The sequence below is a fragment of the Microcaecilia unicolor genome, unplaced genomic scaffold (genome assembly GCF_901765095.1).
Source record: "Microcaecilia unicolor unplaced genomic scaffold, aMicUni1.1, whole genome shotgun sequence".
Classification (NCBI taxonomy): Eukaryota; Metazoa; Chordata; class Amphibia; order Gymnophiona; family Siphonopidae; genus Microcaecilia; species Microcaecilia unicolor.
This window is the reverse complement of record NW_021963560.1, coordinates 53,674-80,015: the sequence shown is the minus strand read 5'-3', so window position 1 is coordinate 80,015 and position 26,342 is coordinate 53,674.

Here is a 26,342-nt window from a genome sequence, read left to right as displayed (position 1 = left end):
GTTGCTCTACAATTTCTGGGGAATTAGCCTATTTATTGAAAGCTAATTTTACTGGAACTACATACGACGAGGTTTAACGTCAAACTAGACTCTAAATCCAGCCCTATACAATGTCTGCGAGAATGCCTCTGCCCAATTTGGACATTACTTATACAATTCAGCCTCATTCAGATCCACCGTACCTTTGGGATCAATTTCCTCACAAGAGAAAAGACCTGCCAGAAATGTTGCCAAGAACCGGACAGCACAATGCCGTGGGAGAATAAGGTAGACCTCACTGATCAACACTCACCAAACATAAATCCTGCTCGCTTAAGAAGAACACCACATTATGCTCCTAAGTCCAGCCACACAGGAATTGCGACAACCTAGTGGAGGGGGCAACTGCTCCAACAGCAGAAAATATTAAGCAATCTTTTCTAAATATATCAGAAGCTAATCCAGCACCAGTTATCTCTTAAGAAAAACTTTTCTTTGGTACTGAGACAGTTACCTTCCCATTATGTGAGAAAGCATATCACAAGCCCGTCTCCATCAGTAAGCCTACTGTATTTTGGCCTCAAGGGCTAATGCAGAATGTTTACCAAATACTGCCTCACAAGTCCTAACAGCGTGTAATTGATAAGGGGGTGTTGCCATGGGTGTGTCAGGGGCTTTCCATAAAGCTACGCATGTTACAGAATACTACCTCAGTGGACCTAACTTGGGTGCCAGCATCTACACAAACTTTCCATAGGGTTAACTCTAACACCCAAGGTAAGGTCCAGCAATTTTTTTTTCCGGTGCTGAATTTTTAAGTGCCATTCATAGAATTCCTCATTGTCTGCATTTGTGGTTGCTATTTTTAAAAATCACTCCCTGAACAGTATCCACAGTGCTCAGCATTAAGTGTTGCTAGATTAAACGTCAACATCCTTGATTCCTTACACCTTATAACAAGCAAAGCAGCAGAGCAGAGTGAGGTATTCACAGATCACAGAGAGGAAAGGGATGGTGTAGGGAAAGCGGCTCTTATCAGAAGGTGGGATCCTCCTGGGCAGAAGAAGGAAGGGGATCTAATTAGTCAAAGGAGATGACTATAATCTTCCTCTGATAGCAGATGGTTATAGAATACAATTATCTTACACCAGATTTATCAGATCTGAAAATGTCAGACTCAGAAGAACAGGAAGCTTTGCAACTTGCAACCTGCAACGGAAGAGAGCACCTTGGCTGGCGGGGGGAGTTGGGGTCCCCCACCAGCAAAGGTAAGCGACGGCAGCGGGGGAGGGTTGGCGGTGGGAGGGTGGAGAGAGTCGTTGGTGGTGGTGGGGGGGGGCCAGTGGCGCCGGGGGGGGGGGGGCTAAAATGTGCCCCCTCCCTCTGGCTCTGGCCCCCCCCCCTACTGCCGGAGTCCAGATACGCCACTGCTTGGTCCTACACAGGGATGAAGAGCTATAACAGTCTGATAACTGAGTGATCCCAGCTAGATGAAAGGCTATGTAAGAGACAGTCTAAGATAGCAGCTTGATCCTACACAATGGGATGAAAAGCTGTGACAGTCTCAGATAACTCCTCTGTAAGTGCAGCTCTTATGTGGCTTAACCTATTAGTTTAGGTTAACATGGACTACATCATAATGAGATGCAAAGCATGCATGCATGCATAAGCCAAGCACCTCATTATTAACTAAGCCCAATAACAGAGCTTGTGCTGAATTTCCTAAGCTGCTTTATTCCAGGTGAAATAAGGTCTGTTTAAACTAAAGCTGGTGCCATTCTTCCATCACAGGAGTAATAGGCCATCAACACATGACCAGATGCTCCTGGGCACCACCTTAACATGCCCCCCCCTCCCACAACACCTTACATTATTTCCATAATTGCCCACTGCTCATGTTTGATGTATTCTTACTGTACACCACCTTGAGTTAATTCCTTCAAAAAGGCGGTAAATAAATCCTAATAAATAAAATAATAATAACATGGTTAATCCCCACCCCTACTTCCCACAGCTGTAATCTGTTTAGCTTTTGCCCCCCCCCCCAACCCCAATCATTTTGGAAATTTCACTCCATACAGCTCACCTCCGTGAACCCAGTAGACTTGTAGTGAAGTAGAATGCCTGTTTCTCAATTGCTACAGACTGTTTGAAACGTTTATTTGTTTTTTAAGATGTATCAATGTTACTATTTAAAGTTTTTATGGTATCAGTTCACAGCATGTTTATACAATTGTATGTTACTATTTTGTTGTACAAATGACAAAGCAGACTATGACTCTAAAAAGATGTAAATATATTACATGCACCACATTAAACACTATAAACGAAATAACTTTTAAAAAGAACAGTGGCCAAAAGTAATTACAACTGATTTATGATAAAATTATTAACAAAATATTCACAATTCAATTGCCACGTCTACCACGCCACACTAGTGGCTACCTTGCGCTAATGCTGATACAGGCCATTCACTTTGAACAGACTGTGTCAGTAGCCACTAGCGCAGCTTAGCAAACGGGGGGAGGGGGGCTTAGTTTCTGAAGCAAAAAGAACTCTCTTCCCAAAGACTGCTTCATAACAACCCATTGACTTCTACCTCTTAGTATCATCCATTATCCTTCCCTTTAATGTTTTTAGTCACATGCATTACACCAATGGTCTCTAATTGTTCTCATACCTCACATTAATATTTTCGGCTTTTGTCTCACCTAGAATGTAAACCGTACTGAACCCTGGAAAGGGGATATTAGCGGTATACAAGAATTGATTTGATTCGAACCATTCAGACCTATGGATCTGAACTAATTATCATCCGAATTCCATGCTGTTATTATAACCAAAAAATTTAAAACCTGAATTCCATGAAAAGTAGCAAAATTATAAACAGAATGCACATCTAAAAATATATATTTTCAAATAGAAAGAGGCCCTGAAAAAGAGAAATAAACCAATTATCAGTTGTTTTAAAATTTTATACCTAAAAAAGAAAATTTAAAAATCAAAAACTGTAAGACTGCAAAAATTCAAAAGAAACTAAACTCAATTATTATATCTAAAAAATAGCCTCAAAAGCCCAGGGTACCTTTAAAATTAGGACACCACTGTTTTGGCTAGCATCACAGGCTCCTCCTCCTTCCGAAAAAACCCAACAGAGTAAAAACTTACAAACTCAATTTCAAAATGGAAGAAAAAATCTGTAGTTAAAAAAAAACAGAAGAAGGGGTGATAACTTTTAACATTTTATTAATCCAAGTGCTCAAATCTAGACTCTAATGCTCAGGACTTGAAAAACTTAAGTCCATAAAACAGGATTACAACTTCAGCCCATCAGGGAACCCCGTTCTCAACTCAATCTCTACGAGAAAAAAAATCAGCTGTTTAATGTATCCATAATTTCTCTGATCCACCAATAGATATGTAGTCATCGTATCTCAAATTATTCGCTTTGTTCTTTCATAATAATAACCAGCTTAACGTCTCTTAAATCTATATTCAACTTAGCTTTCGATGACAAAGTAGATCACGATGACTCCATTATTTCCACTTGTGTTTCTGGCCGTAGGTGCTCCTTATGTATGACGGTCCTGAAGAAATCAAAGATTGCCTGACCGGATCACTGACACTTTATCATCTAGCACTAAAAATCTTCAAATTCTGTGTCTTTGCCGAATCAGGCTTTTAATGTCTCTCAATTTCTCAATACCTAAAAAAGAAAAATGTTGGTTGCTCAGTAGTTCTAAGGTATACCATGCAGTTAGGGCTGGCTTTTGGGATGTGCCACCTGCGTAGCCATAAAAGGCATGAGGCTCCCTCTCCCCTAGTTCTCAGTCCACTGCATTAACCATTAGGCTACTCCTCCACTCGAAAACCAAAACTTATTCTTCTACCTTTAAAACTGAACAAGAGAAGGGAATGTCTCCCGCTTTAGTGAACATAAAGTAACAGTGTGTTCCTCATTCAGGATGGATTTTTTTTTTTGTTACATTTGTACCCCGCACTTTCCCACTCATGGCAGGCTCAATGCGGCTTACATATTGTATACAGGTACTTATTTGTACCTGGGGCAATGGAGGATTGGATAACTACAATACTGTAAAACTACCTTCCACAGAACAGTGACATAACCAGAAGACAACTTTTGGGTGGGCCAACAGGTTGGACGTGTGGGCACTAGGGTTGTCAACTTTTTGAAAGAGAAAAATCCGCCACCTGATGTACCCATGCCCTATCCAGAATTGTCTCTTTTTTTCATATATTTCATCCACCCCCTCGTATCAAGTATTGATGTATGGGGACGGCATATGGACACAGAGAGGCATCTTCCCTTTGAGTTTCAGCCCCTCTGCTCCCACCCAATGCCCATCATTTTCCCTCTGTTTCTATAGACCACCTTTGGGCCGATGATAAGAAGCAAATGCAGGCGCTAGAGGCTATTAGCGCTACACTAGCTCCTCCATTTTCTACCACCCCATGATCACATGAAACAATGCGCTCGTGCGCTCTGACCGCAACTAGCATGCAAATGCATGTTAAACAAGGGCTCTTAGCACAACTAGCATGCAAATGCACGGTAAACATATTCCTCCCCTACGATCAGTGAGCAGCACGCCAAACATTGGTGAGCTGTCCAAGGAAAACCCTACACCAGCCCGGAGCTGGTATTAGGATTTGCAGACCATTAGGGAGGAATGGTGAGCCCTGTCCAGAATGCATTTGCATGCTAGCAGGCCCCCCATTCCCCCCCCCCATACACACCACAAGCCAGCGACATGGGGGCTGGAGATCCACCCAACCTCCAGTCCCCCCCCAACACAAATTCACAGAGGGGGGGGGAGCTGGAGATCCCCTACCCCCCTTGCACCCCCCTCAAAAAAGCCCTGGTGGACGATTGGGCTGCGAATCAAGCCCATCCAACCTAGTGGTCTAGCGGCACTCTTCCCTGCCACCCCCATACTTTTATTGAAGTAGTGCTGCCTTGAAAATGGCCGCACCCAGCCCTGCCCAGTGCATTCTGTGATGCGCTGGGTGGGGCTTCACACCATATAAGGGAGAAATGCCCTTATATGGTGTGAAGCCCCACCCAGTGCATCCCAGGATGCACTAGGCAGGGCACCGCCATTTTCAAGGCGGCACTAGAAGAGGGAGTGTACTACCTCCCTCCTCCAACAAAAGTATGGGGGGAGGGCAGAGAAGAGAGCCACTAGACTACCAGGCTGCGAGGTTTGATTCACAGCCCACTGGGCCACCAGCGCTTTTTTGGGGGGGGGGATGCAAGAGGGGATTGGCGGGCTGGACATCCACCAGATCTCAAGCCCCCCCCCTCCCCCATGGACTTGTGTCAAGGGGGACAGCCCCATGTCATGGGCTTAGGGTGGAGGCACAATCTTTCCACACTTTACCCTATGATCAGAGATAATAGTGCTATTATCTCTGATCATAGGGGCAGTAAAGCCCCGCACTGTTCTAGCGCTATTTTTACAGTGTGTTTGGAACAGAATGGGGCTTTAGATCATCTGGGCACTTGGGCCCAGCTTGTCTGCTCTCTCCCTCCCCCAAACCAATGTGTCCCTCTCCTCTCTGACCCCATCCACCTTCTCTCCCTCTCTTCCCTTTTCCTTCCAGGATCTGATTCTTTCTCCCATTGTGGGTTCAACATTTGACCTCCTCTTCCTTCATCTCCTTGGGCTGGCACCTCTCTCCCTTCCCTCCAGCCCACAGGTCCAGCATCTCTCTCCTTTTTCTCCAACCCCACTCACTGCAGGTCCAGGACTTCACTCCCCTCCAATCTCCAGCCCCTCTGTAGGTTCAGCACCTCTCCCCCTTCCATCTGACCACCAGCTCCCCTTGCAGGTCCAGCACTTCTCTCCCTTCCCTCTGATCTCAAGCCCTCTTGCAAGTCCAGCATCTCTCTCATCTCCCTCCGGTCCCCCTAGAGGTCCAGCTTCTCTCACCCTTCCTTCCCACTTCCAGCCCCCCTCAGGTCCAGCACCTCCCTTCCCTCCAGCCTCAAACCCTCCCTTGCAGGTCTAGCACCTCTGGATCTAGTATATATGCTCTCCCATTCTCTGAGCCCCAACCACATTGCTTTCAACATCTTACTATTGCACTGCCTGGCAGCAATTCATACAGGCCTGCTCCGGGGACTTCTTTATGCCGTGTCCCGTCCACTTCATAGCAGAGGGAAGACCTGGGAGCACGTCTGTATGAATTGCTGCCGGGCACTGCAGTAATGTAATGTTGAAAGTGCTGTGACCAGGCTGGGACAGGGTTGAGGCAGGCAAAGGCACCTCTGGACCGGCGGGGGGAGAGAGAGAGAGGAAACGAGCCAGTGAGAAAAAAGTACAGAGTCCTATGGAGGGAGATGGGATCCCTGGCAGCTCATGTGGGGCAAGGGGCAATGTCTCCCATCCCCCCCCCCCCCCCCAAACTGCATCCATGGCAATCTCTTTCTGGATAGGTCCTGTATTACCTTGTTAGACATTGCTGCAAACTGCACTTCAACTGATTGCACACAGCGCCTGTACAACAGGTCAGTATCCCATGCAGTGACGTTCCACATGCATAAACTTCCACTTCACCAGATGAATTTACCTTCCCCTCCTTCCACCAGCTTTCCAGGAGTTTGAGGGTTGCTGTTTGCTACTGCTGGACTGTAGTATTCTGCAATCTGCACAATTAATTGAAAGCCTGTGTAGCTGCACCTTAATCAGCAGCAGAGGGTGAGACAAAGACTGGGTGGGCCTGGGCCCACCTGCAGCTAGCTCCTGCCACAGAAAGAAACACAAAAAATAATCCCTAACTTGCCTTTATTTTTTTTAATTTCCTTAAGAAAACATTACAAAACAGTTATTGTGCTATTGGCACAGAAAACATCAGCCTGAAAGATTCTACTCACTAAAAAACAACTTGTAGAATTCCATAAAGAACCATTTACAACTTTCACACACAGCCCACACTCAGTTATCTAGCTACATACCTCAACAACAATTATTCATGTCATAAATATTTCTGATCCAGCTTTTACCTATTTTAAGCTCTTAGGTCTTGATTGCCTTGAAGCAAATTTGCTTTAATATATATAAAACTCAGGGTTATTTCTATTTTAACTCATCAGCCTAACCAGTTGCTCAATTATATTTTTATATCAGAAACAGCCTATTTTCTGTCCTAAGTGATCAAACAGCCATTTATTATTTAAAACAAATCACACATCTCACACCACCTTCTTTCTCTATTTCATTTTTTAAATACAATAAATCCAGAACAGCATCACCTTTTTTTTCTGACAAATCCTTTCAATTAAACACTCTCCTTCTCACACTTTCTTTATTCATACACATACTTCAATTCACTTTCCTGTTTTTCTGCCAAGTTCTCAGTTCACACAGCGCTGGATAAAACGCAGCTTTCGCCTTCGAAGCCTCTTCTAGTTGCCTAAAGGTAACAGTTTAACACAGGACAGAAACTGTAATTAGCACCAGACTGCGCTGCGGTGGAAGGTGAGGAGCGAGCGTTTTGATTGGCTGTCAGACATGCAGACGAAGCCTTTGATTGGCTGTAAGGCTAAAGCGGGAAAAGGCTGGTGCTAAGCAGCTTTTGTCCTGCGCTAGTAACACTGTTGCACTCCACAAAAAAAAGTAACTTTATTCCCACACTTACTCCATTACTCTGCACGTTCTTTACCTTTTATTTTGCGTGGGCCCAGAATTAACTAGGATGGCCCATTTCACTCCCCCCCCCCCAAAAAAACATTTCTCCTTCTCTCCCCAATCCCCCGCCACAGATATATAAAATACATTTCATACCTCCCCCCCCAAAGGCCCAGCAACCCCCTTCCCCATATACCTCAAAAGCGGCCGCACTCATTCATGCGCAACGCAGCAGAGGGAAGCTGAATCGCTGAAGCCGCCTCTGAGGAACATGGGGAAGGGAAGGGGGATCAGACACGGGGGCAGATACCAGCGGAGAAGAAGAAGAAAGGAAAAAGTGGTGCAGTCCCAAATTTTTTCCCCCACAGCCCGTGTCCAGAGAGTAGGTACAACTGAGCGAGTAGGCAAAAAAGCCGAGACTGTTCAATTGTAAGAGCCAATTCCTCCGCCACTATCGGGAAAACAAACCTTCCCGTTCCCGCTAAGATAAAAATCAGCAGAAAGAAAAACACCGCGCGCAATCTCTTACCACCCTCACCCGCTTGCCTTTGCACCTGTCGGTACCACGCCCTCTGACGTAAGACGTCCCTTCCGAGGGGGCGAGACCGACAGACGCAGAGTGCGCGCGCGGGGTTGGATCGCTGGGCCCCGCGCTGTGATTTTTCTCTGCTTCTGACGTCAGGACTGCGGCTGCACAGAAAAGGCGGTGAGGGTCCGGATGGGAGGAGGGTGAGTGCTGCTGACTGGGAATGGTAAAAAGGAAAATAGGATACTACTGGACATCGAAGTGGAAGGAGAGAAGCTTGACCGTAGCAGAAAATGAATGGAAGATCAATGGAGAAGATGAAGTGTGGGAAGGGGGAGAAAGATAAAAGATATACGGCTTCGGGTACAACTTGGATCCTGTGGACTTCACGGATCCAAACTACATCAACAGGAAGCCCTGCTGCAAAGATGATAGAAGAATTGGCAACGGGAGCCAGTATGATTACAGGAATAAAGTCACCAGACAACAACAAAGCTAGAAAATGTTTCTTTATTTTCTATTTAGTCACTGCAATTGGTTTCTTCTGCTATATTTTTGTTTAAATCTATTTATTGATAAATGGTACACAGATAACAATATAAGCCCGGTGAAAAGTTGAGGATAGAGAAACAGCACAACCAAGTCATACGAACTTAATTACTGCCATACTGGGACAGACCAAAGGTCCATCAAACCCAACACCTTGTTTCTAACAGTAGCCAATCCAGGTTGCAAGTACCTGGTAAAATCCCCAAACAGTACAATACATTTTATGCTACTTATGCTAGAAATAAGCAGTGTATTTTCCCCAAGTCCATTTTAATAATGGCTTATGGATTTTTCTTTTAGGAAGCTATCCAAACCTTTTTTAAACCCCGCTAAGATAACTGCTTTTACTACATTCTCTGGCAATAAATTTCAGAGTTTAATGACACATTGAGTGAAGACATATTTCCTCTGATTAGTTTTAAATTTACTACTTTGTAGCTTTATTGCGTGACCCCTAATCCTAGTATTTTTGGAAAGAGTAACTAAGTGATTTATGTCTACCTGTTCCACTCCACTCATTATTTTATAGACCTCTATTGAGATATAATAGAGGTCTATAAAATAGGTATATCCTCCTCCCTGAAATTTGGTGATGTATTATTGTATAGAACAGTGTAGAAAAATTAACTCAAAATACAGCCTTTATTAGTGCTGTTTCCACCAGCTACAATCATGCTGAAGCTGTTTTAGTGATACTCAGTTTGAATATCACTAAAACATTGAGCCTGCAAATAGGTGGGCAAATGTGGGATACAAGTGCAATAAATAAATTTCATGACTAGTAAAACAGGCCCGTTTCTGACACAAATGAAACGGGCGCTAGCAAGGTTTTCCTCGGAGTGTGTATGTTTGACAGACAGAGATAGAGAGTGTGTGTGTGTGAGAGATGGAGTGTGTGTGTATTTGAGAGAGAGTGAGTGAGTAACAGACAGACAGAGTGTGTGAGAAACAGTGTATGTGTGTGTGAGAGAAAGAGAGATAGAGTGTGTGAGAGAGAGTGTATGTGAGAACAGAGAGAGAGAGAGAGAGAGAGTGTGTGTGAGTGTGTGTGTGTGTGTGTGTGTGTGTGTGTGTGTGTGTGTGTGTGTGTGGCTCCGAGTTCCATGACCCCCCCTCCCTCTCCTCCCCTCTGAGTTCCAGGCCCCCCCTTTTGTCCAAGGTGCAGGCCCCCCTCCCTCTCCTCTCCTCCGAGTTCTTGCCCCCCCTTCCCTCCAACTTCCATGCCCCCTCCCTCTTCTCCATAGCATGTTCCATGCCCCCTTTCCTCGGAGTGTGTATGTTCTGTAAGGCTCTATCTCCTCAATTGATGACACGTAGTTCCGGAACGTTGCAGGAATACTTCAAGGCTTGAAGCCTTCACTTTCTCGGCTTCAGAATGTTGGAGGTGCATTTTATTATATAGCATAGGATATATCTACATACAAGACACTTTCAAATAAAAAGTTGTAAAATAAATAAAAATAAACAAAATATATACTTTTGTCCTCCACATTTTATGTTTCAATATATTTATTAATGACATTGATATACATCTCTAATTCTACATATGTACATACAGAAAGATATACATTAACTGGCTACTGTTTGATTATTTCTGCCATCCATTTTCTCATTATACCCCCTCCTTTTCTCCCCTTCCCCCCCTCCAACCTCCCCCTCCCCTCCCCTTTCCCACTAGTATCTATGTATTAGGTTCCCCCCAGTTTACACCAACATTGTTAACAATCAAACGAAACCAAATAACCAGAGGCCACGGACTTTTCATATACTGCCTTGCGAGGAGCCTTGTTTCTTATAGCCCCTCGCTGCTAGTCCCCGCCTCTATGGCTTTTTAACTAATAATAGAACCGTTCATAACATTCCCTAGATTTCAATATAGCCAGCTTGCAGCATTAGTATGCTGTTGGACCTTTTGAGTCCTGGCGAGCCGATAGAAGCTCCCGCTGACTCCTACTGTTCAACCTTTTTAAGCATTATAAGAGCTTTATTAGCATTCCACCGCATATCAGTTTTGTCATAATAGTAATTTTATCTCTTTCAGGGATATGTATCATACTGGCTACAATCGATTCCAGCCTTATCAGCAGTTGTATCCTTCCCTTCCTCTCCTCCCCCCCTCCAACATTCTCTATATCAGATATATATTCCCTATTCCCTCTTCAGATCTCTATATAACATTCCTGGTGGAACTTAGGTTACCTTCAATCCATATAGCCCCCCTCCCATCCCCCTAGTATGTCCTCCACATTTTAAGGCACTGCCTATCCAACTGGAACAACTTTTGACTTTTTACAAATGGACCATGCATACGCATTCCGTTATCTCTAATAATCTTTTACTATTGTTTTCAATAGCGTTTGCTATTGTTTTGGGTGAACGACTGTGGTGGCAAGCTCCACCTACTGCCTTCAACCCATCTAAGGGGCTAGAATAGCCTCGTACTGTCTTGTTCTCAATCTAACCTAATTGCTTGGTCCCATCCTCTTCACAGGAGGGGACTGTGGGGGGAGATTACTTTGTAAAATGTGAATGGGCCACATACATTGTTTGTATTATCTATTGGTTGGTTGTTTGGATTCTGTACTCTGATGACTATGAGGAAAGGCTAAAGCGTCTAGGGCTCTTCAGCTTGGAGAAAAGGCGTCTGAGGGGAGATATGATAGAGGTCTATAAAATAATGATTGGACTTGAACAGGTAGATGTGAAGCGTCTATTTACGCTTTCCAAAAATACTAGGACTAGGGGGCATGCGATGAAGCTACATTAAAATGAATCAGAGAAAATGTTTCTTCACTCAATGTGTAATTAAACTCTGGAATTCGTTGCCAGAGAATGTGGTAAAGGCGGTTAGCTTAGTGGAGTATAAAAAGGTTTGGATAGCTTCCTAAAGGACAAGTCCATAGAACATTATTAAATGGACTTGGGGAAAATCCACTATTTCTGGGATAAGCAGTATAAAATCTCTTTAACAAGGCGTACCACAAAGATCAACAAATGTTAACTCCTACATAAATATCCAGAATTGGCTTACAATTTTTGCATGTTACACTACTATCATGTTTTACCATTATCTTGTTACCCAAGATCCTCTGTACTACTAAATGTCTATTTTCTCATATATTTCCACTATTCATGATGTATAGTAAGCCACATTGAGCCTGCAAAGAGGTGGGAAAATGTGGGATACAAATGCAATAAATACATACAAAATAAATAAATAAAATGTTTTGTACTTTTTTTGGATCTTGCCAGGTATTTGTGACCTGGATTGATCACTGTTGGAAACAGGATGCTGGGCTTGATGGACCTTTGATCTGTCCCAGTATGGCAATACTTATTTACTTATGTATATGCTTTCCTTTCTATAAACGGAGCAGGGCGAGGAAATTCCTGGCGGTAAAGTCCATAAACTGTTAGTATATTAGACTAGATGGACCTTTGGTCTGATCCAGTAGGGAAATTCTTATATTAATTAAAAAAAAGCTTCAAACATACCATTACTTGAAAATGCTCTCCTTTCTATAAGTGGAGCAGGGCAAGGAAAGCAATCGCTGCTCCCCTTTCGAGGGCACACTAGACCTGTGAGTAAATGAGGGGGACAAACTTACCTATTCACTTTTCTCTTACCATTACCACATTCTCATCCACAAAGCCACTGAGGTGAGCACTACTCTTCACTTCCTTTCACCCGCGTCCCTTTGGCACCAGTACTTTTACTTCCTGCTATATCCCCTGGGAGTGACCCAATGGAGAGGACAATTTTCAGAGTAAATAGCGATGTAATCACACACACTGGCTGCCTGAAAGTTATCCTGCCATATTCAAAGCCAGTTATTGAATAAATTGTGACTTAATCACACAAATTGACTGTGTGAAAATTGTCCTGCCTCAACATGGTAAGAAGTACCCATCTGGAACAACATGAGTATTGTCGGTCTCATTTAAAGGTGGTGGAGAGAAAATTAACAGGCACATATTGCATTTCCAGCTCCTATCTGCTTTACTGGCATAAGTACACACATAATTAAAAAAACATTTAAAACAACAGATTCAAACGTTCAGGGGTGTTCCTCACCCACATAAAAAAAAAAAAAGAAAAACAGATGCAAACAGTCAGGGGTATTCTGCATCCACAGATATTTTTAAAGTGGAAGTATATGTGTACTTCTGCTTGAAAAAAAAACGGATGCAGTTTTCCTGGGTAAAAATATTCACAGACTTTCCTTTTTGTTTTAATGCATTTATTTGGTCTTATATCCCACATTTTCCAAATCAGGTTTGGTTCAATATGGCTTAACAAAGAGCAGTCAACGTGACGTACAGTGTAACTAATAACAATTGATACGAATTGTAGTGGGCGATTAACACATTTACATTGGGACATAGAGAAGTGTAGCTGTGAGTCTTAAGGGAGAGTAAGATATTCAAAGTCTAAAATTAGGGGAGGTGTCATTGTTGATCAGTGGGAAAATGAGGAGGAACAGAATTGTGATGTGTGGGTGGTCATTGGTGAAGATTAACCTGCATCACTAAAACATTTTGAGTAGAGGTGTGATTTTAGCATTTTGTGAAACAGAAGGTATTCGGTTAAGCTTCTAATGTTTAAGGGTTGGGCGTTCGAGGACTTGGTGGTGAGATAGAAGAACTGTGATCTAATGGGGTGATCTGAATGACTTACATAAATCCTTACTTTCTCTGCCTCCCCTGCCCTCTGCAGTGTCTTTCTAAATTTGAGATACTGTAATTCTGTATATCCCTCTCAGGTATCTCACTACTGCAGTGGGGTTCATTGACAGTCCTTGAGGGTCACAGGGTGTCCTTAGGACAGATAGACGTAGTCTTCCGATGACCTAAGGTAGATGGTTCTCCCTTTGCATGAAATCACTGCCTCAATATCAGTCTAAAAGTCACACTGTAATATAAGGCTTTTCCTGTTGTAGCAGTGTGCAAGTAAGTTGCAGTTGCTCCAGCATCTGTTCAAAGGTTTCAAAAGTTGTCCCAATTTAACGCGTGCATAATCAGCACAGTTCAAAGCCATCTGACAGTCCTTTCGGGCAGAGTAACTTGAGCTTTCATGGGATTGTCCTGTTTGAAACACAACCACATTAATTCCATAAAACAGTGATCAACTGTAAATTTACACCCTCCTCACTTTCCCCGCAATTACCATGCCTGGAGTTCTCCCATAATCTTCCCCCTTTATTGTACTCGTGATATTTCACAACGCTATAGGTTAATAATATAGTGTTGTAGTACATAAGCAAATGCAGTCAACATCTTGAAACAAAAGCACAGAGGCAAGATAAAGATAGGTGAATATAAGTAACCCATAGAGTCAGGTAACACATACGTGAATATACAAAAGCACAGAGGCAGGAAGCAGATAGGAATACATAAGTAACTCATACAGTCAGGTAATATATATGAACATAATTACATAAGCATTGTCAGACCAAAAGTTCATCAAGCCCTGTATCCTGTTTGCAACAGTGGACAATCCAGGTCACAAGTACCTGGCAAGATCCCAAAACAGTGCAATACATTTTATGCTGCTTATCTTAGAAATACTCATTTACTTTTAATATCACATAAGCATAACATTGTGGTTACGTGACACTTATCTGGTCAAACTGGTGTGCTCTTGAGCCCCGACAGGTGCCTGTTTTGCAATCTGTGCTTCGTCAAGGGGGAGCTATACACTAGATCTATCAAAAAATAGAAAACATATAAACATAATAAGCCACCTTACCACCCTTAAAGTACTCCATTATCTTAACAAAAAAACAAGCTCACAGACTTACTGTTTGCCGTGTCTCGTTGCTGCCTCACGCTAACGAACAAATATGGCGAGGACACCCATCTCAAAAATGACCAAATCCAAGGCATTTGGTCGTGTGAGGAGCCAGCATTCGTAGTGCACTGGTCCCCCCTCACATGCCTTTCGCTGCCCCATTTCGTTGCACCCGACGTAAAAGCCGTCGAAACCACCGCTATCGATGCGGAGCTAGCCAATAGCAAAACACCGCCGTTTTGTATGCGGCCACACGCTACCCACCATTTCGCTGCTCTCGACACAATTGCTGGCGAAAACCACCGCCATCACAACGGGTCCTGATTCGACTGCACTTCCGGGCCAACATTCGCTATCTGTGAACTGCGCTAATTCTCCCACACTCCCCAGCACACCCTACCGTACGTTCCCATTATGTCACCTCTGTCCACCAAGCACCAACCACAACCACATGGGACAAGGCAGAAGCTAGAATTGGACAAGACAAGGCTGGAGAAGACAGGCAGGACAAGGACTGAAACTAGAGACAAGGGTTGGCAGGAACTCCGAGACACAGAGCTTAGTCAAGATTGGGAGGCGGGGCTGGTGGTTGGGAGGCAGGGATAGTGCTGGGCAGACTTATACGGTCTGTGCCAGAGCCGGTGGTGGGAGGCAGGCATACTACTACTACTTAACATTTCTAGAGCGCTACTAGGGTTACGCAGCGCTGTACAAATTAATAACTAAGGACGGTCCCTGCTCAGAAGAGCTTACAATCTAAAGGACGAAATGTCAAGTTGGGGTAGTCTAGATTTCCTGAGTAGAGGTGTTGTGATTAGGTGCCGAAAGCGACATTGAAGAGTTGGGCTTTGAGCAATGATTTGAAGATGGGTAGGGAGGGGGCCCGGCGTATGGGCTCAGGGAGTTTGTTCCAAGCATGGGGTGAGGCGAGGCAGAAAGGGCGGAGCCTAGAGTTGGCGGTGGTGGAGAAGAGTACTGAAAGGAGGGATTTGTCTTGAGAGCGGAAGTTACGGGTAGGGACGTAAGGGGAGATGAGGGTAGAGAGGTAAGGAGGGGCTGCAGATCGAGTGCATTTGTAGGTTAGTAGGAGAAGCTTGAACTGTATGCGGTATCTGATCGGAAGCCAGTGAAGTGACTTGAGGAGAGGGGTGACATGAGTATATCGGTCAAGGCGGAAGAAAAGACGTGCGGCAGAGTTCTGGATGGACTGAAGGAGGGATAGGTGGCTAAGTGGGAGGCCGGTGAGGAGTAGGTTGCAGTAGTCAAGGCGAGAGGTAATGAGAGAGTGGATGAGAGTTCGGGTGGTGTGCTCAGAGAGGAAGGGGCGAATTTTGCTAATGTTGTAGAGGAAGAAGCGACAGGTCTTGGCTATCTGCTGGATATGCGCAGAGAAGGAGAGGGAGGAGTCGAAGATTACACCGAGGTTGCGGGCAGATGAGACGGGGAAGATGAGGGTGTTATCAACTGAGATAGAGAGTGAAGGGAGAGGAGAAGTGGGTTTGGGTGGTAAAACAATAAGTTCAGTCTTTGCCATGTTCAGTTTCAGGTGGCGGTTGGACATCCAGGCAGCAATGTCGGATAAGCAGGCCGATACTTTGGCCTGGGTTTCCGCGGTGATGTCTGGTGTGGAGAGATACAGCTGGGTGTCGTCAGCATAAAGATGATAGTGGAAACCGCGAGATGAGATCAGGGAGCCTAAGGAAGAGGTGTAGATTGAAAAAAGGAGGGGCCCAAGGACAGATCCCTGAGGAACTCCAACAGAGAGCGGGATAGGGGAGGAGGACGAACCATGAGAGTGTACTCTGAAGGTACGATGGGAGAGATAGGAGGAGAACCAGGAGAGGACAGAGCCCTGGAACCCAAAGGAGGACAGTGTGTCAACAAGTAGGTTGTGATTGACAGTGTCAAAAGCGGTGGATAGGTCGAGGAGGATGAGGATGGAGTAGTGACCTTTGGATTTGGCGAGGAACAGGTCATTGCAGACTTTAGATAGTGCTATTTCTATCGAGTGTAGGGGGCGAAAGCCGGATTGAAGCGGATCGAGGATGGCATGAGAGGAGAGAAAATCAATGCAGCGGCTGTGAATGGCGCGTTCAAGTATCTTGGAGAGGAAGGGTAGGAGGGAAATGGGGTGGTAGTTGGAGGGACAGGTAGGGTCAAGAGATGGTTTTTTGAGGAGTGGTGTGACCACTGCATGCTTGAAGGTGTCAGGGACAGTTGCAGTGGAGAGAGAGAGGTTGAGGATATGACAGATGGTGGGGGTGATAGTAGGAGTGATGGTGATAAGTAGGTTGGTGGGGATGGGGTCTGAGGAACAGGTGGTGGATTGTCTGGTGTGGAGAGATACAGCTGGGTGTCGTCAGCATAAAGATGATAGTGGAAACCGCGAGATGAGATCAGGGAGCCTAAGGAAGAGGTGTAGATTGAAAAAAGGAGGGGCCCAAGGACAGATCCCCCCCCCCCCCGGAGCGCATACCTGCGGCGAGGGATGGGCGGGAGGGCTGATCCGCCCCAACTGCACTTTGGTGGGGTGTGTCGGCTCCGCGCTGGTTCACTGCTCTCTCTGTCCCGGAACAGGAAGTAACCTGTTCCGGGGCAGAGAGGGCAGTGCACCAGCGCGGAGCCGACACCCCCCAGCGGCGTGCAACCGGGGCGGTCCGCCCCCCCTTCCTACGCCACTGGAAGGAGGATAGCATGAATTTGAAGTGAATGAAATCAGTATGGGTGCGAGATTTCCTCCAGAGGCGTTCAGCCGAACAGGCGCAGGAGCGAAGGTATCGGGTGCAAGGGGTCAGCCAGAGCTGGGGATTGGTACGCCTTGTGGGACGGGAGATGGACAGTGCAAGGGTGTCTAGAGCAGAGGAGAGAGTGGCATTGTAAGTGGAGACAGCTTTGTCAACAGATTCGGAGCACATGATGGAAGGGAGGAGATCAGAGATACTAGAGGATAAGGTGAGGGGGTCAACAGCCTGGAGATTTCTGGAAGTAGTATTTAGTGTTGGGCGAGATTGAGGGGGAGGGTGCTGAAGTGTGAATGTGATTAGGTGATGGTCAGAGAGAGGAAGAGCTGATGGGCGGAAATTGGAGGGTGAGTAAGTAGAAGAGAGGACGAGATCAAGACAGTGGCCAGATTTGTGAGTAGGGGTGGAGGAGCTCAGTTGGAGGTTGAAGGAGGAGGTAAGAGTGAGGAACTGAGAAACATATGAGTCGGATGGGTTATCAATGTGTATGTTGAAGTCACCAAGAATGAGGGATGGAGATGAGGGCTCAAGAAAAACGGAGAGCCAGGCATCGAAGTCGGTAAGGAAAGAAGGGAGGGACATTAGGGGGGCGGTAAATGACTGCAACTCTGAGTGGCAGCGGGTGGAATAGACGAATGGAGTGAACTTCAAAGGATGAGAAGCAGTGAGACTGAGGTAGGTGGAGAGGTTGAAAACTGCAGGAGGGCGAAAATAGTAGCCCGATGCCACCTCCGCGACCAACTGGGCAGGGCGAATGGGAGAAAAGATAGCCTCCATGGCATAGGGCCGCGATTGAGGCAGAGTCGTCAGGGGTGAGCAAGGTTTCAGTTAGGGCGAGCAGTTGAATGGAATGGGAGATGAAGAGATCGTGGGTGAAGGGAAGTTTGTTGCAGATTGCGCAGGCATTCCACAGGGCGCACGAGAAGGGGAGGGAGGAGGGGGGAGGAGGGGAATAGAGATGAGATTGGAGATATCGCGGGAACGTTTGTATAGATGAGATGAGGACAAGGACAGGTGTGGGGGACCTGGGTTGGGATTGATGTCTCCTGCGGATAGCAGGAGAAGGAGCAAGAGAGTGCGGAGAAGGGTGGGTGAGGAAGGGTGACGAAGGCGACTAAGACAGTATGTGCTTAGGAGGAATGGGGAAGGGTTCATGGCAGGAAGGAGGTGTTGAAAGTTGAGAGCTAGGAAGGAGGAGGACGACAATAGGGATGGTGAGGTGGTGGGGGACAAGGGTAGGTAAGGTATTGCAGTAGTGAGGAGGATGGAAGAGGACAGGGATGGGTAGTGAGATCGTGTGGTATACAGCGGTGGGAGGGGGAAAAGATTAGGGAGGGACAGGGCAAGGAGTAGAATGTGATTGGGGGCCATGAGTAGTGACTGAGGTATCCACAGGGCAGGTAGATGGGCTGGGAAACAGGCAGGTGAGGGTGCGCAGTCGGCCAGGGAGTGATGAGTTGGTAGGAAGATGGGCAGGGAGGCAGGCAGGTTCCAGGGTGGACAGTCAGTCAGTCAGGTGGATTGGGCAGCAGGCAGGCAGGAGCAGGTGAGTGCGGTGGAGAGCACAGCAGCAGTACTGGAACAAGCTGGAATGGTATGAAGCAAGAGCTGGCGGACTGGAACAAGCTGGATCAGGCAGGCTGGAACAGGCTGGATCAGGCAGTCTGGAGCAAGTTGGAGCAGAGGCCTGGAGGAGGCAGGCTGGAGCAGAAGGCCTGGAGTAAGCAGGGAGAAGCTGGATCAGGCAGACTGGAACAAACTGGAGCGGATGGACTGGAACAAGCAGGAAGAAGCCGGATCAGGCGAACAAGCAGGAAGCCAGATCAGGCGGACTGGAACAAGCAGGAAGCCGGAACAGGCGGACTGGAACAAGCAGGAAGCTGGAACAGGCGGACTGGAACAAGCAGGGAGAAGCTGGATCAGGCGGACTGGAACAGGCAAGAAGAAGAAGCTGGAGAGTGCTGGGCAGACTTATACAGTCTGTGCCAGAGCCGGTGCTTGGGAGGCGGGGCTGGTGGTTAGGAGGCGGGGATAGTGCTGGGCAGACTTATGCGGTCTGTGCCCTGAAGAACACAAGTACAGATCAAAGTAGGGTATACACAAAAATAAGCACATATGAGTTATCTTGTTGGGCAGCCTGGATGGACCGTGCAGGTCTTTTTCTGCCGTCATCTACTATGTTACTATGTTACCACCCGATCCATACCCGGCTCCTTGTTACCTGCCCCCCCTTGACCCTACACCTTCGAACCCCATGCAAACGCTCACTCCCGAATTTTATTTTATTTTATTTTTATTTTAAGCATACAACTGCCCTCCGATAGTCATCACGATCCTCCGCTTTTTTTAAAATCCTACCTACGCTCTCATACCTGCGAGGAAGAAACAGAAATATTCAGTACGAGAAATATGGTCCCACTGTCTGAGAACTACTGCAGGGAAGGAATATGAGGCAAAAAGGTGCTTGCAGGGATGAAATTAATCAGCCACCAGCAACTGTACACAGCAATGCTCCCTTCACCGAGTTGTGATCGGCCTCCCTTTAAAGGGTGGGCCTCATTATTAACACACGATCTGCAATTTACAAAATAAATAAATAAATAAATAAATAAATAAATAAATAGTGTAATTGTCCCCAAAAGCTGCCATGTACCATCTGCAGATACCAGACAGTAAAATTAACTTTCAGTATGTAGCATGCACTGATACGACATTAATGCAAGACCTGCAATAAAAAAACAGTGGGAAACACCTCAAAAGCTAGTGTACACAAAGTAAAATCCCACATTAATTCTCAGCAGGTACCATGCTCTAAAGGGACATTAGCACACGACTTCATCTTTAAAAAACCGGGAAAATGCCCCCCACAAAAGCTGCTGTATAAAATCTGAAGATACCACATGATAAAATCCCTCATTAAATCTAGCAGGTACCACACATTAATGAATATTAATAGATGAATAGGCATTTAAAAAATGTGATATTACCCTCAAAAGAGGCAGTGCACAATTTGCAGACACAATTGGTAAAATCTCACATTAATTCTCAGCAGGTACCATGGTCAAATGAAACATTAACAAACTCCGCGACCTCCGGCACGGCCTGCAGCCCGGCTCCTCTTTCCCGACACCGCTGCACCCTTTTTTCCAGCTGCCTTCTCAGACGCTGCTGCGGCATAATCTTTAACATAAAACTAAAATGGAACCATTAAGAAACCATCACACACAAGATTGTCCTGGCAGCTTTTATGCATTCTGTCCAAACGTGAATAAATTTAGTATAACAGCGACCTTTTGGAGTTACAAGAACTGGTAACATCCCCAACCCAGTACAATTATTTATTTGCCGCATTTGTACCCCAACATTTTCGCACCTACTTGCAGGCTCAATGTTCCAAAAAGTATAACCATAAACAGAGTAAGAGATATGTTCCAATTTAACATATTAAACGCATACATGCAGCAAAGCCCTTTCATCCCACACACATTTAAAAGTGCTCCTACTAAATAAAGCACTGCCACTCTTGTAGAAACTATAGGAATTGGACATTGCTACCCTCTAGTGGCCAGAAGTTTGACTTTGTACACTAAAACATAATTGAGCCACTGCTACCATCTAGTGGCATTCATGCGCGTATGCACTTATTTCTATTTGTTATAATAGAATGCATCATGAATGGCAGGGCAAAAACGTAGGAGAAAAAAGGTGCTACACGCTGCTACGTCCCTCCACCAAAAGGCTGGTAAAAAGCACGGGAAAAACACAAGAACACGGCAATGTCTCCCTCTCGAAATGGTCAACGAAAAACGCAGTAAATCAAACCGCTGGGCCAGAATGGCCGCCCACAAGACGCCGCTGAAAAAACACGGGAGGAACTGGTGAATCGCGCCACCGGCCCCATCCCGAAATACCTGTTGAGGAGCGCTGACAGCCACGCAGGCATGCTGAAATTCTGTCTGTAAACCGCTCCTTTCTCTGCGGCCCACGCGACTCAGCCTTTCGCCGCCCCATTTCTTTGCCCCCGACGTAAATCCTACCTACTCTCTCATACCTGCGAGGAACAAACAGAAATATTCAGTGTGAGAAATATCGTCCCACTGTCTGAGCACTACTGCTCTGAAGATACCACAGGATAAAATCCCACATTAAGTCTAGCAGGTACCACACATTAATGAATATTAATAGATGAACAGCCATTTAAAAAAATGTGATATTACCCTCAAAAGATGCAGTGCAGAATCTGCAGACACCACTTGGTAATATCTCACATTAATTCTCAGCAGGTACCAGAGTCGACTGGGACATTAACACATGACCTGTAATTATAAAACAGTGGGAAACACCCCAAAAGATGCTGTGTACAATCTGCAGATACCACATGGTACATGGTAAACTCAGATATTACCTCTCAGCAGATACCACGTTCTAATGGAACATGAACACACGATCTGAAATAAAAAAATAAACCCTCTGTAAATGTCCCCAAAAGCTGAAGTACAATGGGCAGATACCAGACAGTACAATCCCACATTAATTCTCAGTATGTATCATGCTCTCATACGACATTTATGCCTAACCTGTAATTAAGAAAAAACAGTGGGAAACACCCCAAAAGATGCAGTGTACAACATGCAGATACCACATGGAAAAAAAATCACGCATTACCTCTCAGGAGATACCATGGTCAAATGGAACATTAACACACTCCGCGACCTCCGGCACGGCCTGCAGCTCGGCTCCTCTTTCCCGACACCGCTGCACCCTTTTTTCCAGCTGCCTTCTCAGACGCTGCTGCGGCATAATCTTTAACATAAAACTAAAATGGAACCATTAAGAAACCATCACACACAAGATTGTCCTGGCAGCTTTTATGCATTCTGTCCAAACGTGAATAAATTTAGTATAACAGCGACCTTTTGGAGTTACAAGAACTGGTAACATCCCCAACCCAGTACAATTATTTATTTGCCGCATTTGTACCCCAACATTTTCGCACCTACTTGCAGGCTCAATGTTGCAAAAGGTATAACCATAAACAGAGTAAGAGATATGTTCCAATTTAACATATTAAACGCATACATGCAGCAAAACCCTTTCATCCCACACACATTTAAAAGTGCTCCTACTAAATAAAGCACTGCCACTCTTGTAGAAACTATAGGAACTGGACATTGCTACCCTCTAGTGGCCAGAAGTTTGACTTTGTACACTAAAACATAATTGAGCCACTGCTACCATCTAGTGGCATTCATGCGCGTATGCACTTACTTCTATTTGTTATAATAGGATGCATCATGAATGGCAGGGCAAAAACGTAGGAGAAAAAAGGTGCTACACGCTGCTACGTCCCTCCACCAAAAGGCTGGTAAAAAGCACGGGAAAAACACAAGAACACGGCAATGTCTCCCTCTCGAAATGGCCAACGAAAAACGCAGTAAAACAAACCGCTGGGCCAGAATGGCCGCCCATAAGAGGCCGCTGAAAAAACGCGGGAGGAACTGGTGAATCGCGCCACCGGCCCCATCCCAAAATACCTGTTGAGGAGCGCTGACAGCCATGCAGGCATGCTGAAATTCTGTCTGTAAACCGCTCCTTTCTCTGCGGCCCACGCAACTCAGCCTTTCGCCGCCCCATTTCTTTGCCCCCGACGTAAATCCTACCTACTCTCTCATACCTGCGAGGAACAAACAGAAATATTCAGTGTGAGAAATATAGTCCCACTGTCTGAGCACCACTGTAGGGAAGGAATATGAGGTGAAAAGGTGCTTGCAGGGATGAAATTAATCAGCCACCAGCAACTGTACACAGCAATGCTCCCTTCACCGGGTTGTGATTGGCCTCCCTTTAAGGGGTGGGCCTCGTTATTAACACACGATCTGCTATTTTAAAAAAAATAGTGTAATTGTCCCCAAAAGCTGCCATGTACCATCTGCAGATACCAGACAGTAAAATTAGCATTCAATATGTAGCATACACTGATACGACATTAATGCAAGACCTGCAATAAAAAAGCAGTGGGAAACACCTCAATAGCTAGTGTACACACAGTAAAATCCCACATTAACTCTCAGAAGGTACCATGATCTAAAGGGCCATTAACACACGACCGCAACTTTAAAAAACAGTGAAAATGCCCCCCCCCCCCAAAAAAGCTGCTGTATAAAATCTGAAGATACCACAGGATAAAATCCCACATTAAGTCTAGCAGGTACCACATATTAATGAATATTAATAGATGAACAGCCATTTTAAAAAATGTGATATTACCCTCAAAAGATGCAGTGCAGAATCTGCAGACACCACTTGGTAATATCTCACATTAATTCTCAGCAGGTACCAGAGTCGAATAGGACATTAACAGATGACCTGTAATTATGAAACAGAGGGAAACATCCCCCAAAATGCTGTGTACAATCTGCAGATACCACATGGTACATGATAAACTCAGATATTACCTCTCAGCAGATACCACGTTCTAATGGAACATGAACACACGATCTGAAATAAAAAAATAAACCCTCTGTAAATGTCCCCAAAAGCTGAAGTACAATGGGCAGATACCAGACAGTACAATCCCACATTAACTCTCAGTATGTATCATGCTCTCATACGACATTTATGCCTAACCTGTAATTAAGAAAAAACAGTGGGAAACACCCCAAAAGATGCAGTGTACAACATGCAGATACCACATGGAAAAAAAATCACGCATTACCTCTCAGGAGATACCATGGTCAATTGGAACATTAACACACTCCGCGACCTCCGGCACGGCCTGCAGCCCGACACCGCTGCACCCTTTTTTCCAGCTGCCTTCTCAGACGCTGCTGCGGCATAATCTTTAACATAAAATTAAAATGGAACCATTAAGAAACCATCACACACAAGATTGTCCTGGCAGCTTTTATGCATTCTGTCCAAACGTGAATAAATTTAGTATAACAGCGACCTTTTGGAGTTACAAGAACTGGTAACATCCCCAACCCAGTACAATTATTTATTTGCCGCATTTGTACCCCAACATTTTCGCACCTACTTGCAGGCTCAATGTTGCAAAAGGTATAACCATAAACAGAGTAAGAGATATGTTCCAATTTAACATATTAAACGCATACATGCAGCAAAGCCCTTTCATCCCACGCACATTTAAAAGTGCTCCTACTAAATAAAGCACTGCCACTCTTGTAGAAACTATAGGAATTGGACATTGCTACCCTCTAGTGGCCAGAAGTTTGACTTTGTACACTAAAACATAATTGAGCCACTGCTACCATCTAGTGGCAATCAGGCGCGTATGCACTTACTTCTATTTGTTATAATAGGATGCATCATGAATGGCAGGGTAAAAACGTAGGAGAAAAAAGGTGCTACACGCTGCTACGTCCCTCCACCAAATGGCTGGTAAAAAGCACGGGAAAAACACAAGAACACGGCAATGTCTCCCTCTCAAAATGGCCAACGAAAAACGCAGTAAAACAAACCGCTGGGCCAGAATGGCCGCCCATAAGACGCCGCTGAAAAAACGCGGGAGGAACTGGTGAATCGCGCCACCGGCCCCATCCCGAAATACCTGTTGAGGAGTGCTGACAGCCACGCAGGCATGCTGAAATTCTGTCTGTAAACCGCTCCTTTCTCTGCGGCCTACGCGACTCAGCCTTTCGCTGCCCCCGACGTAAAAGCCGTCAAAACTGCTGCTATTGATGTGGAGCCAGCCAAAAGCAAAACAACACCATTTTGTATGTGGCCCCACGCTACCCACAATTTCGCTGCTCTCGACACAACTACTGGGGAAAACCGCCGCCATTGCAACGGGCCCCGATATGATCGCACTTCCGGGCAAACATTCGCTATTTGTGACCTGTGCTAATTCTCCCACACTCCCAAGCACACCCTACCGTACGTTCCTGTTATTGTAAACCCCCTAGTCGTGGAGCAGGTAAATTTGAATAATGGAAGAAATAAATATATGAGTGTCACAGTTTTAAATAGGGTTCCCAAATAAACTCCACACAACCAAGGGATTTAGCAAGAAAAAAAATATTAAAGGTTTTATTAAAGGATAAAAGGGATAGAGGGTAAAGTAAATAGAAACACTTGTTGGTTATGTTTCTTAAATGTTGGTACCAATTTTTACAGGTTGATGGTATTAAATAAAATTAGTGCAAGATGTTAAATGCTTTGAAATAAGTTACAAAGGAAATGAAGGCAATAACAATTTTAAAAATTACAATCACAGTCACCAAGGATCACAGCTATCAAGACCCCAACTCCACATCTGCAGTAACCCAAAACGTCCCACACATGTACACAGCACTAATTAGTGTACTCAGATCTGATATATATATATAGTTTTCAATTTGGGTGCACACAATTTTATTACCGGTATATCAAACCTTCGCTAGCATCGCTGCTTTCTTGTGTTGGGTACCTTAGTCTTCTTCACTTCCACGTCTCTTCGGTTGGGAGGTCAATCCACTGGTCCAGGGACTCCCGATACCTACTATTCTGACTCAGAAAAACTAAAAAAAGGAAAACCTTGACTTTCTGTGGAACTGGTGGACTAACTAACTTCAAATAAAACAGATAAGCAGGGGAAACTCCTATCTAACCCGCCCAAAACATGACCCCTTTTGTTTCGTTCGGTTATACAACCACCCCAAATCTCACTGATGGACGGCTACACTAACTCCCCTAGAGGCAGGCACTCATAGGACTCAAGGCTTAGGCATGGCAGCTGTTCCCCAAGGCAGGCTTTTGTCTGGATCCCCGGAGGCAGGCATAAACAAAAAAAAAACACAGTGTTCACTTTTAGTCTGGCCACTCAGTGCAGGGGGATGCCTCTTCTCTCTCTCTTTGTGGATGCTCAAACCAGCAAGCTTCTGGGCTAGATCCCTCCTGAGGCAGGCACTCAAAAAGCACAGTTTCTTTTCTTGTCTGGGCACTCAGTGCAAGGGGTGGGGGGCTGTCTCTCTGTCTCTTCTTGTGGGGCTGCTTCCCATAAGCCTCTTCTTTACAGGACAGTCTCACAGCCGGCTTTCTCCTCTCTGGACAGGCAAACACTCACACAGAGGGATGCCCTGGGGGGACTTCTGGGATTCAGGGAC